Consider the following 17,322-nt stretch of genomic DNA (forward strand, 5'->3'; position numbering starts at 1 on the left):
GGTATCTTGAGAATAGATTAGTTGAGTTTCCAGTTTGCCCCCGGCCTATTGGCTCGAATATTTTTGCACCTTATCTCTATCGGTGCGTGGTCAGACCATGAAATATCATGGATCTCCATATGAGAGACTATAGGGACCAGTTGACACGAGACAAAAAAGTAATCAATTCTGCTATACGTGGTGTGCGGGTGGGAATAAAATGTATAGTCTCTGTCTGATGAGTGGAGCTCCCTCCATATATCCGCTAACTGATTATCTTTTAAACCCTTGGACAGAGCAGTTTGTGCCTTTTTATTACCATAGTCTCCCCCTCTGATCTATCTAATGACGCTTGCATCACTATATTAAAATCCCCTGCGAGTATGGCGCATCCTTTAGCTACTGAGTTTAGTATTCGAAAGAAGTTATTAAAGAAAGCTGCATCCTGCACACAGGGGGCATATAGGGAGGCCAATGTGATATGTTGTTCATGAATCGTGCCCATTAATATGATAAATCGTCCTTCCGCATCTTTTTTAATTGTCTGGGCAACAAATGGCACTCCGTTACTAAACAGAATGGTTACGCTGCTCTTTTTGACTGAGGCTGACACCGTGAAATACTGGGAAAAGCCCTTGTCTTGGAATTTAAGTGAGCTGTTTTTACTAAAGTGAGTCTCCTGCAGAAACAACACATCAGCCTGTTTTCTCTTATAGTCTAAAAAAGCTAATCTTCTTTTGATTGGGCTATTGAAGCCCTTTACATTGTGGGATATTAATGTCAACGCCATAATTTACAATAAAAGAGGTGTATTGTGTTGTAACCCACATACTCACCCTTAATGTTATTCCCGAGACTTCTCGCAGGTGCGCCTGCAGTACCTTTGTCGGCTAGAATCTTCTTTGAGGCTCCGTGTGCCCGAGAGCAGGGAAGGGAAGGGGGGAGGGGACAGGGAGGGGTAGACACGTAGAGGGGTAAGCTACGAGAGGGGTAAAACAAAATTTAAATTTAAAATTTAACATATAAGTGGAGAAAAATGTAACGGGGGATGAGAAAAAAAAACAAGAGCTCGGCTCGGGAGCCCCCGAGAGTGGCTCTTGCGCCCAGAGGTTAGGTCCTCTGGCTGCATCCTATGGATGAGCCAGCCTACTGTAGTGGAGACAGACCTCCCTGGGTCTTGAGTTCAGGCCCCAAAAGACTCTTCTGGGGACCGAAAAAGAAAACACATGCGCGTCGCCGGGGATACCTCCCACGGCGTATTTCTATTAATTGATTAACTTATTAACTGTGGCAGAGAGTTTAGATGTCACGACCGCCAAATAGACAAAGAAAACGTTCCTTGCAGCAATAAAAACCTTAACAATAACATGAATAGTAACCTTAACGATATAAACCATAACTTCATAACTTCTGTAGACTTTCATATACTTATTAATATCTAATCAACATCTATTGATCCGAACCACATATATAAGTCTACGGTAATATAATACCCGTGCTTAATGTGCATATTAAATCTAGGGGTATGTATGCGCTCGGAAGGTATTCAGTAACTACTGTCCCTATACCCCTCCATTGCAAAGCATTGCTCAAAGGGCCCACAATTTTTTCGGATCTGTGGTGGTACTGGTATAACGATATAATGGCTGATTGAACCGTGTTCTAGCTGTTGGCTAGATTAGACAATAGTATGGTGATAAAGGTTAACCGAAATATTAAGTATTATAAGACATATAAGACATATAAAACCCACAAGACATATACAGTAGGACATATATAACGCTGAAAACGGAAAAAATGGGGGAGCATGGGATTAGGAAAATACACAATGCAGGTACAAACAGTATAAAGCTGATAACGTTCTTCTATAGTGGTTATGGGACCAAGTTTAAAATATATAATAATATACTTACACGGCCTTGTGTAAGCAAAAGATAAAAATTGGTATCTTTCAGGATAAATCCTGACTTCTCCAAATATATATATATATATATATAAATATCCTATTGATTTTCATCACCGGTATTTGGAGAAGTCAGGATTTATCCTGAAAGATACCAATTTTTATCTTTTGCTTACACAAGGCCGTGTAAGTATATTATTATATATTTTAAACTTGGTCCCATAACCACTATAGAAGAACGTTATCAGCTTTATACTGTTTGTACCTGCATTGTGTATTTTCCTAATCCCATGCTCCCCCATTTTTTCCGTTTTCATGTTTGTATAAGGGCTCTGGACTATCCCTACTCTGGGGTTGACGCAGACGGGATCTAAGGGTTGTCTCTTAGTACCTTAAAGAGACCAAATCTTATTGTTTTTTTTTTACTGTAAGTAATATTCTGAGACTCAAGGTAAGCACCTGTTTTTTTCTTGTTTTTATTACATATATAACGCTATCACCTATATTTACAGATAAACATATATAACCCTAATAAGGAGATGTAAATTGACCTAAATTGAGCTAAATATTAAGAATTATAAAGTATATAAGATATATATAACATATATAACACTATGACCTCTGTCTTAATCGTCTAATTTGAATTAAATTAAATAAATACAATAATTAATTAATCACGACAATTCAAGTGTAAACAATTAAAATATATAAACCTCTTGTTATGATTATTTACAATATTATTAATTACACTAAACCCCAAATTCCCTCTGTATATATTCACGATGATTATTTTAGTCTCAAATTCCGCTTGAAAGTTGAGTGTGGTTATGTGGCTTATAGAAAACCAAACAAATCTCATAATATGCGAGTTTTCCTCTGCCACAAAAACCTGTAAATATCTATCGTGTTGTTGAGCTTATTGTCACCGAGTATCCACCATTAGCCGTCTAAGTACTGATTAATTATCTCAATTATTATCTAAACATTATCTGATGATGAAATGATGAAATACTATTGATAATAGGCAATAATCCTCTACAACATTAACATTAACAAACATCAACATCAACATCAACCGGAATAACATATTAAACAAACTGTACTACCAATTATACGCCTAATGATTTTTATGATGGAGATCGATCTTAGTGTATAAAGAACTTGAGATCTCATTCTCATTAAGTCTAAATCTTATATAACTCTATATATTGCTAGGAGTCTACCTAAATATGAAAAGCTGTGTCACCCCGTTTATTCCGGCCAGCCCTACCAAAGCTGCGTATTCTAGTCTATAACCCACACTAACTATCTATTGCTATGGAAAGGGGAAGAAAGATAAAACAATCTGTTTTATTGGATCCGGGCCTCCGAACTGTCCCGTACGAACGAAGATTAAGTACCTTCTGCCGTATCTCCCTCCCGGTCTACTTCCAAAGCCGGGACTGTGGTGACGGAACCTTACGCGACGGGGCCCGTCCATCTTGGCGTCATCATGAGGCATCTGAGGTCTCGCGATAGGAAGACGCGTGGAGATGACGTCAGCCCTCAAGCGTGCCAAAACCATTAAGTTTCCCGCTCGGCTCAGGGGAGGACCGGGGTAAGATGGATGCCGCTCCAAAGTTGTGGTCGGATCTGCTCCAGGTCAGGACAGACATATAGTGATCAGGGTAAGTCTCCTTAGTGTCTGGTGTTGTGTAGATACCGGTACTGGTCTATTCCTCATTCTGGGTGAATTGAAAAGGTACGGGTTCTGTGGAGGATGGGATCAGTCGGAGCCTGAAGCCTCAGGAGCTGTACCGTTCTTAGTACGGGCGGTCCCCACCCTGTTCCAGGACAGTTCGGGGGTGTTTGTGCTGGCTGTTGGCAGGTGAGGAGGGCTTTGGGGAGTTCCCGTGACTCCGAGCTTAGAGAGGAATCCTTCTCCGCCCTCCGGTTTCCGCAGGGTATGTGCCACTCCATTTTTAATAGTTAGTAGTGCACATGGAAACAGCCAGCGGTACCTGATGTTGCAGTCCCTTAACACTTTTATAACAGGGGCCAGAGCTCTTCTTTTAATGAGGGTGGCTGGGGCCAGATCTTGATAGATTTGAAGCTTGACCCCCTCAAACTCCAAAGTTTTAGCCTCTCTGGCAATCCAGCAAACCTCCTCCTTGGTGCGAAAGTGATGGAAACGGGTCACAATATCTCTGGGGGGGTCACCATTTTGTGGCTTTCCACGCAAAGCTCTATGGCACCGGTCCAACCGGACTTCTGATTCGGGTTTGTCTGGAAAGAGGTGTTCTAGCCAGTTGGTGGTAAATTCTTTAGGGTCAGTAATACTTTCAGGGACTCCCCGCAGCCTTATGTTACAACGTCTATCACGATTTTCAGCATCTTCCATCTTTTCCTCCAGGAACCTGACCCTGTCATTTAGTGTTGTAACTTGGTCCTGTGTCTGTCTCAGGGCAGCAATTGTTTCGTCCGTTTTCGTTTCAAGGGAATTTGTCCGCTCTCCCAGCGCGTTAACATAGTTCCTGATGGCCCATAATTCTGTTTTAAAGAATTTTTTCATTTGAGCACAGAATTCTTTTAAGTCTTCTCGCCGAACCACCTCTTCATCTCCTTCTTCCTTAGCAGGGGGATCTATGTCAGGATCCATACTAGCCGGTTGCGCGGGAGTCTCCGGCTTATCTGCTGGGGTCACCCCTTTCTTCCTGAAATATGTAGAAACTGGCTGGCTTTTGCTCCATGTGGATTTGCCTGTGGCCATCTCTAGGTGTTTAGGAATACTTTGCTATATATTGTACTGCGGTGATCACGTTTCTGCCACGTTTAATTGATTTAAATGCGCCGGTGGAAGCGGAGTTCAGGGATCAAGTCTCCATTCTCCTCACCGTCGCGCATGTGCCCCCCCAGATCTCTCTTTTTAATCAGTCTGGCATGTTCAGCCATTTGGGATTTGAGAGGTCTGATGGTTTTACCAATGTAATTTTTGTTACAACCACACCAGATAATGTATACTACAAAACTCGTGTGGCAGTTAATGAAAGTGCGAATCTTATACCTATACTTGGGTTGTACAGTCAACAATTTTTTTATGGGTTTGGCATATTTACAAAGGGTACAGTTCCACAAGCATAAAACCCCGATGGTATACCTGAAATATGGTCGAATATGGATGATTTAAAGAGACTAGGAGAGATTGAAGATGCCAAAGTCTTAGCTTTCCTAAAGACAAATTTAGGACCATCTATAGTTATTTCATCCAAATCCGTATCCAATTTGAGAGTATTCCAATGTTTATGGATAATTCTCTGTATCTGTTTGGCTTGTCCATTAAATTGTGTTATAAAGAAGGGATTAAGATTTCCCTGTAGTTTTTTCTTGTTTAGTTTGTGACAGACCAATATACTCCTTTCCTGATTGTTAGCCTGTTGAAAAGCCAAATCAATGTCTTGTTTATCATAACCTTTTGTCTGAAATCTTACACTTAGGTCTTGAGAATTGTTAATAAATGAAGCTTCTTCCAAGCAGAGTCTCCTATAACGAAGAAACTACCCCTTCGGTATCCCACTACCATGTAACAGGCTTTCAATGACGTCACATCCGTTCTCCCCAAAGCCTCTGTCACATAGTCTACTAGAGCCAATCAGAGTAGGAATGTAGTTCCCATGCTCTGATTGGCTACTGTACCATGTGAGGCCGGCCATCTTTCTTTTCATGACGTCATCTTAAAGGCAATTGAAGTACAGCCATTATGTGTGGCTGGCGTCATTGCCTTTAAATGACGTCATCAAAATTAATTTCCCCCCCCAAATCACATGGTTTTCACGGCCCAATCAGGGCCGTGGGAACCATATGACGAAAATGGACGTCATAGGCCTATAAAAGCCTATGTCGTCTCATTTTGAAGGCAGACGCCGAGGAGGAAGGACCTCCTACAGAAGAAAGAAGACCAGGGCGTGGCCGAAGAAGAGATGAAGACCCCGGAAGAGAGCAGAAGAAGATACAAGAAAGAAGAATACAGATAAAGATGGATTACAAATAGAAGACCCATGGATTGTTATTGTTTATTATTTTATGATTTATTATTTTATGGTTTATTATTTTATGGGTTCCTGTGCATGGATTGGTTCGAGAGTAAGCTGTTCAACGGAAGTCGGTGAGTGGGTCAAGTAATGGTAAGTCAACAAAAGAAATGTATTTTTTTTTTCTTGTACATGTTTATATGTTTTTTTTACATGTGATTTTTTAGTTGTTGTTTAAGATCATTTCTTGCCACTGTATGTATGTATGTCTAGATCGATATATACATACAGGGTAAGAAATGGTTTGGTAGGAAATGCTTGTATTGCTGTGTTTAAAATGATTTTGGCTATGCTGCTATGCATAATTGTGTGTGTAATGTTTTTTGGAATTAGATAGATGTAATTTTTGTTGTTGTATGCTGTACTTTAGGTCAGTGTGAGGCTTGCTTTTCTATATTGTATTCTTTTGGGTAATTATATTTTGTCTGATGATAACTTGTTCTGTTTAACGATTGAAATAGTTAATTGTTTAATTGTTATGGATGGTAATTGAATTGTTTTGTGATTTGATTAATTAATGCTAATTGATTTATGGTGACTTGCTTGGTTTAAATAGTATACTTGTTTGGATGTATTGGTATTTTGTTTGGAATATTTTATTGTTAACATTCATTGGCAGAGTGTACATGGTGCGTAGATTGTATGCATCATGTATACAATGTAAATTCAATGTTTTGATTGCCATTTGATGCTTTTGATTGTAAGATGAGATTGGATTTTTTTACGAAATATGATTTTATTGTACTGTGTCTGTATAGAGAAGTGGTATTTGTAGTAGAGCATGTTTTTGATAACCCTTAAACATTTATTTGTATATTGGTTCATCATGTGTGTATCTCTCTCTCTCTCTCTCTCTCTCTCTCTCTCTCTCTCTCTCTCTCTCTCTCTCACACACTCTCTCTCTCTCTCTCTCTCTCTCTATTTATATATATATACATATATATATATATATATATATATATATATATGTATATATATATATAGTTGCATGATGAAGCCACTGTACAAAGGAATGGGTGAAGGGTGGGTATCAGGCCAGAGTGGCTTAACCCCTTTATTACCTTTGCAGATATTATTATCCGATAAGGTTATTAAGGGGTTAGTTGATATCTGAATGTAATTGCAATGTATTGGCTATGTATTTTGTTGGCAACGGAGGACACGGATTTTGCTGGCGAGGGGGCTTCTTATTGATGAGGTGAGTAGAACTTTAGTTATATTATTATGCTAGTTAATGTGTTTAATAATGGTCCTATCTGGATTATAGTTCTTTGGCACATTATTGTACTGTATGTGTTGTGGGGGGGGGGGGGATTTATGTATTTAATGTAAAGGACATGTTTATTTTTTTTACATACAGGGTTGGTTCCTTTTGGTCTGCGGGGGACCTCTGGAGACCACCTGTGGTATCCTCGGGCTTCTCACGGGTACCAGGCTGCAGGGTCCACGGGGGACACCTGCGGTGAAGAACCGGTGGCCACACATCTGTGGGGGCACTGTGGACCCATAGGGACCACCCGTGGGTCCCCAGACCCCCGTGGGAACCACCCGAGGCCCCTCAGACACCTGTGGGTCTGACCCGGGGCCCCCCAGTCATCCGCGGGCCTACCATGGAGACCCCATTGTGGCCCACGGTGACCTGCGGAGACCACCTGGTGGACCATGGCGCCTGGCGGGAACCACCAACAGGCCTCCAGACCCTGTTTGAAAAATTGTGCTGGGCTACTTTAGGTCTGTGAGGTGACCCATCAGACCCACCGGGGACTCCCTTGGGCCTGTGGTATTAATCTTGTATGTAAAATAATAAATCATGTATTTATGGGGGGGGCACAGGGGGTGGGTTATGTATTTAATAAATATAATGATGTTTATTGTGGGGCAGTGTATTGTTTTTATTGTGGGTACTGGGGGTGGGGGGAGGGGGTATTGGATAATAGTAATTTTGCATATTATTATACTGTATGTGTTAAGGGTGGTGTATTTATGTGTTGTAATTTTTTGGGGGTGCATTGAATTGGTACTGCATGCCTGCAGGGAACACCCGAGGGCCACCACCGGCCTCTAGTATCATTGCTGTGCATCCCAAAAATGTGATATATGTAATGGGGTACAGGGGTTGTTAGGGGCACAGGGGGTGTATGTTGTTTATTGCAATGTTTATTTGGGGCAATTGTCCCCAATAAACATGGTATTATGCCTTAACCCCTTCATTGCCTTAACGGATAGCCGCTATGGTAATGAAGCAGTGTTAATGTATTTTAATAATATTGTGCGGGAGCAGGGGGTCCCCTGAGCTGAACCGCATTGATTTGTGGCTCAGGGACCCCCTGCTTCCCGAGTTACATCGGAGGCCAATGTCGCCGTCATCTTTATAGCGTCCAAGACGCGACGTGGGCTCTATAAAGATGGCGGCGACACAGGCACCCGATGCCCCATACCGGGGCCTGTAACTCGGGAAGCAGGGGGTCCCTGAGCCACAAATCAATGCAGTTCAGCTCAGGGGACCCCCTTCTCCCGCATACTAATTTAAGGAATGATTGTTTATTTATGTGTGTTTTACTCATAATGTAGATGTGCAGAGGGTCTCTGGAGATTAACCGCTTTGGTTTTAGGTCTGGGGACCCCATGCTTCCCGAGATACAGGCCCCTTTATGGGGTGCCGGTATCCCTCTGCTCTGTTTACATTCCGCGGTCACGTGATCAGGACATTTAAATGCAGAGGGATACCGGCACCTCATAAAGGGGCCTGTATCTTGGGAAGCAGGGGGTCCCCAGATCTGAAACCAATGCGGTTCAGCTCCGGAGACCCCCTGCACATGTTCACTATGAGTAAAAATTGTTTTGATATATTTGTATTTTGCCGATGTTTTCGCAGAGAGAGTGGCGGATCTCTCTCTCTGCAAACACATATCGGCAGAAACAGCGTATCGCCAGGTTATCGGGAGACAGGCTGTTTTATCACCGGTTCATCGGCATTTTGCTTTCGCAGTGATTCGCCAGGGATTCAGCCCTTCGTGAATACTGCGAGGGCAAATCGCCAAAATCATGCCAATAGGGAACACTTGCCAAGAGCACTTTTTCGGCGCTTACTGCATAGAGCTTAAGTGTGTTAAAAAAAAGTGTTAAGAGAATACAACTCCCCGTCCAAGTAAAAAACAACTCATCAATATAGAGTTTATAAAAGATTATGACGAAATGAATTTGTGTGATTGTAGATGTGATTAAGGGCCTCATGCAGTAAGCGCCGAAAAGGCTTTTATCGCCATTTTCTCGCCAAAATTGCCTTCCCGATTCAGTAAGCGCCGAAAAGTCGCCAAAATCGGCATTTTTTGTTCCCGATAAAAACTTTTCGGCATGCGGGTGCCGATAAGCCACTTTTCGGCACCTTTCGCCACTTTTTCAAATCGGCTGTATTCTAGTAGCCCCGATCAGCTTATCGGTGCTGATCGGCACTGTAGAATTGAGACTTCTACGCCAATTCATCCCGCCAACTAAAGTTGGCAAGTTGGAGGGGAGAAGGATCGGCAAGGTTGCCGGGACGGCACTTAGAAAAAATAGCTCATCTCAACATCTATGGAGTCAATGGAGCGGAGGCTTATAACTTTATATTAGTGTTTACGTGCTATTTCTCAAAATAAAACTTTACTTGCCATTACACTGTCGATGTTATTCACTTCATCGTGTCACCGCTTATGTTCATTATTGGCAGAACATCTTACTTGTGAATGTTATTATGTTTTGCGTGTCACATGACTGTTTATGTTATGCTGTGTCAAGGGAAAGTCCTGTAGTAAACTCTTAAAGGAACAGTTCACATCATCTGAAACATGTTAAGTGTCCTGGATTTTATTATATGATGTTAAATATTTGACACATACCACCGATCATGCGTTTAATGCGTTTTTATACATTATATAAAACTTTTAATGGTTAACGCATGATCTAACTAAGATATAGCTGCTATTCGTTATGTTTAAATGTTGTTTGTGACATCCCTCTTTTTATGACGTTAGCAATTGCACACTCAATAACATTGCATGATTACATTTTACACAATGCAGTGTAATCATTTCATGTTAAGTGATACACAGATCTATAATAGGACCTCATTTTGAGATTATTTTAACATAATCAATAGCAATTCTCCAGATGCCTTTTAATGATGCATATGCACAATATATAATTATTTCATGTGAACATGTGACAATACCATGCAAACTTCAACATGTTGCAACGTAGTTTGTAAAAGTTTATTTCATGGTTGTATTCAAATGAGATTACTGAGTGATAAATAAGTGGTATATGCATTTTAAATTCAATAAAGACTTTGTATTAATTGTATTATTTGTATTAATTATTAGTATAAAGCTTAACATGACATCATAGTCAAATATCATCATTGACTGATGAACACACAGAATGAATCCGTATTATTTGTACTGGATACACGCTTGGAGTTCACAAGTGCTATATGTTTATTTTACACCTTGCACGTAATCAAGTCACGTGACATCACATAGGTATTTAAAGGAGGGCATTTACCTGCGCATTGACAGCTACAGACCTGAAGATGCTATGATTGTTCATGAGAAGGCGGAGAATTCTATTGGAGGAGAGGTTAGCAGAGAGGCATGATGTCCGAGGGCCAGGAGAGGACAGGGACAGGGGAGCGGAGTGGAGAGGGAGAGGGAGAGGACAAGGAGACGAGAGGAGAGAAGTGGTGCCTCGTCCACGTGTGTACCGTGAGCGAACGATTTTAGATGGGATGAGTGAGGAGGAGATCATCAGTCGTTATCGCTTGAGTTCTGCAGAAATCTTAGCTCTTTATGAAGAGATAAGCGTAGATTTAGATAGTGTAACAGCCAGAGGTCGTGCAGTCCCTGGTCTTGTTAAAATACTGTGCTCATTACATTATCTTGCTTCCGCGTCATTCCAGACAACTGTGGGCATAGTGGGCGGGGTCTCGCAATCGTCATTCTCGCGGGCCTTTACCCAGTTTCTATGTGCACTGAATAGACGCGATAGGAATTATATTCATTTTCCTACAGAGCAGACAGAGTGGCTGGAAGTGAGAAATGGCTTTTATACCATAGCCGGGATACCATGTGTGATGGGTGCAATCGATTGCACCAATGTTGCCTTGATCCCGCCTAGTCAGAGTGAGCATGCTTACTGCAATCGTAAGCACTACCATTCCCTGAATGTCCAGGTGGTATGCGATGCCACGATGAAGATTATGCATGTGGTAGCCAGATTCCCTGGTTCCAGCCACGATTCCTCCATCCTGAGAAACTCATCAGTTTTTCATGCTTTCAAACAAGGCTATTTTGGAGCTGGTTGGCTGGTGGGTGAGTACATATTATGAAGTGTTAAGAAACCACAATTGTGTATTTGTTAAATGTTGCATGTAATAATGTTTACACATTGTGTAATTTTTGTGCACGATGGATTATAGGTGACTCAGGATACGGAATTAGGTTTTGGCTTTTGACACCGGTGCCTAACTCTCAATCTGAAGCAGAGGACCGGTATAATGTAGTCCACATATCTACAAGATCAGTCATTGAGCGGACATTTGGCCTGCTCAAAACAAGGTTCAGGTGCTTAGATCGAACTGGTGGGGCACTCCAATTAAAGCCTGATAAAGTGTCAGATATCTTATTGCTTGCTGCATTTTGCACAATCTGGCACTCCGCCATAATATGGAAAGCGACATACATCAGGGCTTGGAGGAGGAGCATCCATCAATGTAGCAGGTGACAGTGAGAAAACAGCCTGTGGTGTGGAGACACGTCGTAATGTGATCAACACATATTTTTCATGTAAGTGTAAGGATGTGTATACATATATATATAATGGTTCCGTGCTGTCACTAACAAAGGAAGCGCCATACTGTTCTTTTGCCAGTAAGGTCACTGTGTGAATAGTCAGGCTGCCACTGGTAAAGAGCCTCTTGGCCCGTATATTGACAATCTGACTCCAGTGAGTCAGTCCCTAGATCCACAAAGCCCATGTTTCACACCCCAGAGAGACTGTATTAATGCTGAAAACCCCTCAAGGGTAGATATGGAAACACCAGTTGAGACTGGATACTCTGCAGAGGAAGCAGAGGAGAATCAACCTCGGCGAAGTCAAAGAACCAGTCAGCCTCCCATGCGAATGGCATACGATCAATTTGGGGCACCCCATTATGAGGCTCAGCAGTGGGCTCGGCATAGAATGCAAGCTATGGTGGTACTGTTCAACGAAATGTGTAACCTAATCTAGGAAAGAGAGGGCTGTGTAAATAAGTTCATATATATGTTGTTTAGGTAGTCCAGCGGGGACGTTGGATTCTGGAGAGGGGAGAATGTAAGGATGTGTATACATATATATAATGGTTACGCGCTGTCACTAACAAAGGAAGCGCCATACTGTTCTTTTGCCAGTAAGGTCACTGTGTGAATAGTCAGGCTGCGCATGCGCGAGGAAAGCGCGCGAACGGCAACCAATCTGGAGGGACTTTGGGGGTTGCACTCTGAACTTTGAACTGTGGGAGAGTCAGCTGAGGCTGAGGACCAATGGGGTGCGAGACTCTGGATGGAGAGACAGGATGCGTGTGGGCGGTGGGAGACACGAGTGAGAGGTGAAGGAGGAAGGTGGCGGAACCTCGTGTGCGTGAGCGGAGGGTCAGTGACCCTTCCGCTTAGGTGAGAGACCTTCCCCATCCCCGAGGAGCATTACCCCTGTCATCGTAGGGTGCCGCTTTTGTAGGGACGGCCGTAGTAGTTAGGGACGTATCCCTTTAGTGCGGGTTCAGCTGCGGAGTTGCGGACGCCATCTTGGTCTGAAGAACAGACCGCGCAGCATAGCGGAGTGTCGGCGCAAGGCTGGAGCAGCACTAGGAACCCTGTGTGAAGTGGTGTGGTCACCGCTGTGACTGGAAGGTATCGTTAGTAAAGAAGTGCACCTACACCGGTCATCAGGCGCTGATCCCGCCTCCCACTAACTAATTGGGGCCACTAGTGTGCCATCACACTATACCATACAGCTAAATAGTTGCAGGACATACTCCTTGGGAGAGTGGCAGAGCCACATGTGTACAGAACATTATTTCTAACCAGGTGTGGCCGAGCCACGGTGTGTGTGTTATGTTATGTAGAGTATAAGGATCTTAGACATGTCATGTATGCTTTGCTAGCTTCCAATAATTATCTCAATAGTAAAAGGTTGCCTGTTGCACAATATCGTTGTTATGTTTCTTGCTCAGGGCAGATTCTCTAATACGGGGATCCTGGGTAAGTGGAGGCGCTGCACCATGATAAGTAAGGGTATGACCCCAGGCTCCCCAACAGTGGAGGCTCACAGCTCCTGAAGCCACAGGTATATACAACACCAGTAGTTCCTTTAAAGCGGAATTTCACAAAAAGGGCTACATTTGGAGGCGCTGCTGAGATACTTAGACCTGGGGTGCCCCCACATTTTTTTTCTCTATTTGTGCAACCAAACCACATCATGTCGGTGCCCTCGGCGCTCGAGGTGCACAAGTGGGCCCAGCGATGCGGGATTCCCTTGAATCGTGCTTTCGCGCTGGGCCATGTTCCCGCCACGATCTCGTTAGGCACAGTGACCGAGCAGGTCTGCAAGCTCCCGCTCCTGGACAATGCCCAAGTACAAGATCATTTCTATGACCGCGACCAGGCCTGGCGCCGGGTCTTGTATGCCACTGAACAAGATATATGCCCCGAGGCCTTGCCCCGTATACTGCTGTTGCCCGAGGCCCCGGGGGTGCGCTGCCCCATAGTCCAGGCGGACACCCCTGCGCCCCTGGCCACTTCCACCCCACAGAGAGAGTATACAACCGCAGTAGGTGCCGCGACTGGGGGCCCAGACCACTCCCCTGACCGTGGTCTGCAACCGCGCTGGCCAGCAGCCCTGAACCTCGGCTCCTCGGCCACCCCGCCAGGCCTGCGGTCTGGCCTCAACCGACTTAGCCTATCAAGACTGGACACTTACCCCGCAGTCGGGGATAGCTTACCGGGAGACACCTCTATCCCCGCGATAGCAGCCGCTCTCCACAACACAACCCAGTCGCTCCAGTATAGGAAGTTAAAGGCCTTCTCCGGTGAGAAACCCACGCCCCAAGGGGAAGTAGGAATAGAGGACTGGTTGGATCACACAGAACAGGTGCTGCCTGAATGGACCTGCACGGACGCGGTCCGAAGACAACGCATCGTTGAATGCTTACAGCCCCCCGCGTCCCACATGGTGCCCTACTACCGAGATGACAATCCGGAGGCTGATGCAGCAGATCTCATCTACTGCCTGACAAAGGCGTATGGGGCTCCGGTGGATACTTATGCGTTGATGGCCAAATTCCACGCGTTAGCCCAGAAGGAAGGGGAAATGGTATCCGACTTCCTCAGGCGTCTACACCTGGACTTATGGAATCTGGTGAGGAAGGGCGTGTTGCCAAGGATAGAAGCCAATGGACTGCGCACCACTCAGCTGTTGAGGGGGCTCCTACCCCTACACCCCGTGTCGGTACGGGTCAGTAGCTGTCTAACTCCCGAGCAAGCCTTATTGTTTCACGATCTAATGGATCGGGTCCAAGCGCACGAGACGGTGTTGTTAGGACGTGACCTGGCTCCTGGGAAAAAGCCCCCGCCCGGAAGTAAGGAAGTCAAGAAAGTGGAACCCAAGGCCGACGTGCCCGAACCTGGGGACCCCGACCCGACCACGAGGACACCAGCGCACCAGTGACGCCCCGGCCTCGTCTCCCGACCGGGCGAAGTTCACCAACCGGGAGAAGCGAGAATTACCTCAGCCAAATTCAGTGCTACGCGTGTGGGAAGATGGGACATCTGCGTGCCCGTTGCCCCACCTTACGAAAAACAGCGTCCCGGCCCGCGCAGTCAATGCCGTGCAAGACTTTGGAGGATGGAGAGGCGTCGCCGCCATCCCCAAGCAGCCGAATCGGCCCCGCCGCCATTATTCGGGTAGTTATCGAAGGCATCTACGCCGCCGCATTGCTGGACACGGGATCTCAGGTGACCATCGTATACTGGCCCTTCTACGATCAACACCTCCATCGATTACCGTTACTCTCTGCGGATGCCTTGCGACTGAGGGGATTGAGTCATGAGGATTACCCCATAGACGGCGTAGTTAAGGTGCAGTTAGACATCCCACAACTGAACACTGGTAAACATCATCCCATGGAAGTGGAGGCCTTAGTGTGCCCTGAACCTCAGGATCACCCCAGCGCTCCGATCATCTTGGGTACTAACGCTGACATTGTGCGCGCGGTGTTCCGCATGTATTTGCAAGAGGCGGGAGAAGCCCCGCTGCTGGCCCTGGCCGCCTGCCATGCCCTCCAAGAGGTCTGCGGAAAAATCGCGACTGAAGAAGAACATGGGATGCTCTATAGTCAAGAGTGGGGACTGACTCAAATTCCCCCGGGGGAAGGAAGAATGATGGTCGCCGCATGTCACTACCCGGGCCGACGCCCGGAGGATCAGCTCTTCTCCCTAGAAAGTGTGGCCCAGGATGAGCACCGGCTGGGCTACGAAGTGTTGGCCTCCGTCAAGAAGTGGCCTGGAAAAATCCCTGAGCGCACCTGGGTATACTTGCAGAATATCTCCCCATATCCCATGAGCATTGATCGGCGCCAGCCACTAGGCAGAATATACCCCGTGACCCCCGAAGAGAAGAGCGTAGCGGGGCGACCCCATAACTATGGTCATACCTCCGGATCCCGGCTAGAATTCGACTTTGGGGATTCTCCGCTCCCCGAGGAGTGGAGGGAAATGCTGCAGAACGAGTTACAAAAGCGCCAACAGGTGTTCTCCACCAGTGACATGGATGTGGGGTGCAGCCGCAGTGCCCGCCACACCATCCGAATGAGTGATGCTACTCCCTTCCGGGAACGTTCTCGACGACTCGCACCATGGGACGTAGACGAGGTGAGAAGGTTACTCGCCGAAATGGAGAGGGCTGGGATCGTGCAAGGGTCCCGGAGTCCTTACGCATCGCCCATCGTGGTAGTCCGCAAAAAGAACTGGACCGTACGCCTATGTGTGGACTACAGAACCCTAAATACCCGCACCATTCCCGATCAATACACGCTGCCCCGAATCGAAGATTTACTGAACGCTCTGACGGGAAGTACTTGGTTCAGCGTACTCGACCTCAGGTCAGGGTATTACCAGGTACCCATGGGCCAGGAGGACCAAGAAAAGACAGCCTTCATCTGCCCATTAGGGTTTTATCAGTTCACCCGCATGCCGCAAGGGATCTGCGGGGCACCCGCCACGTTCCAGCGATTAATGGAAAAGACTCTCGGAGACCTGAACCCGCAAGAATGCTTGGTGTACCTGGATGACATTATAGTGTTCGGGCGGACTCTAGAAGAACACTCCGAGAGACTAATGAAGGTACTGGATAGACTTCAGGGGGAGGGCCTCAAACTGTCTCTGGACAAATGTAAATTCTGTCGGTCCTCCGTGACGTATGTGGGCCACATCGTATCGGCCGAAGGGGTGTCCACCGATCCCGGGAAGATAGAAGCGGTGGTGAACTGGCCTAGGCCTCAGAATATACAGGAGCTGCGGTCGTTTTTGGGATTTTGTGGCTACTACCGGCGGTTCGTGGAAGGCTACTCTAGCAAAGCAAATCTGCTGAACGATCTTCTAAAGGTGTATCCAGGAGAAACCGAGAGAAAGGGAGTCACGGCACAGACGCCCTTTGGGGAGAAATGGACCCCAGAATGTGAACAGGCCTTCCTGAACTTAAAGACTAGCCTCACTCAGGCTCCGGTCTTGGCCTATGCGGATCCAGAACGGGAATATGTCCTACATGTCGATGCTAGGCTTAGCGGGCTGGGAGCGGTATTGCATCAGAAGTATGAGACCGGGCTACGTCCGGTGGCCTATGCGAGCCGAAGCTTGACACTTAGTGAGCAGAACTATCCGGTCTATAAACTGGAATTCTTGGCCCTAAAATGGGCCGTAGTGGACAAGCTGCACGACTACCTGTATGGGGTACAGTTCGAAGTACGCACGGACAACAACCCTATGACATATATAAATACGTCCGCTAAATTGGACGCCACGGGACACCGATGGTTAGCTGCCCTGGCCAACTACAGGTTCAATCTTAAATACAAACCCGGACCCACCAACGTAGGTGCCGACGCCCTGTCTCGTCGACCGGGCCTTCAATCTACCCCTGATGAGGAAGTATGGGAAGAAATACCGGGTCCCGGGATTCGTGCTCTCTGCTCCGTGGCTGCGGTAGTCGACAACCAGGTAGCATTCTCGGAATTACGGGTTGCTGACTCTTTGGGATGCCACTCGCGAGCTATCCCTCGGGCCTATCAAGGTCGAGAAGGGA

This window comes from Ascaphus truei, chromosome 4, assembly GCF_040206685.1.
Source record: "Ascaphus truei isolate aAscTru1 chromosome 4, aAscTru1.hap1, whole genome shotgun sequence".
Lineage (NCBI taxonomy): Eukaryota > Metazoa > Chordata > Amphibia > Anura > Ascaphidae > Ascaphus > Ascaphus truei.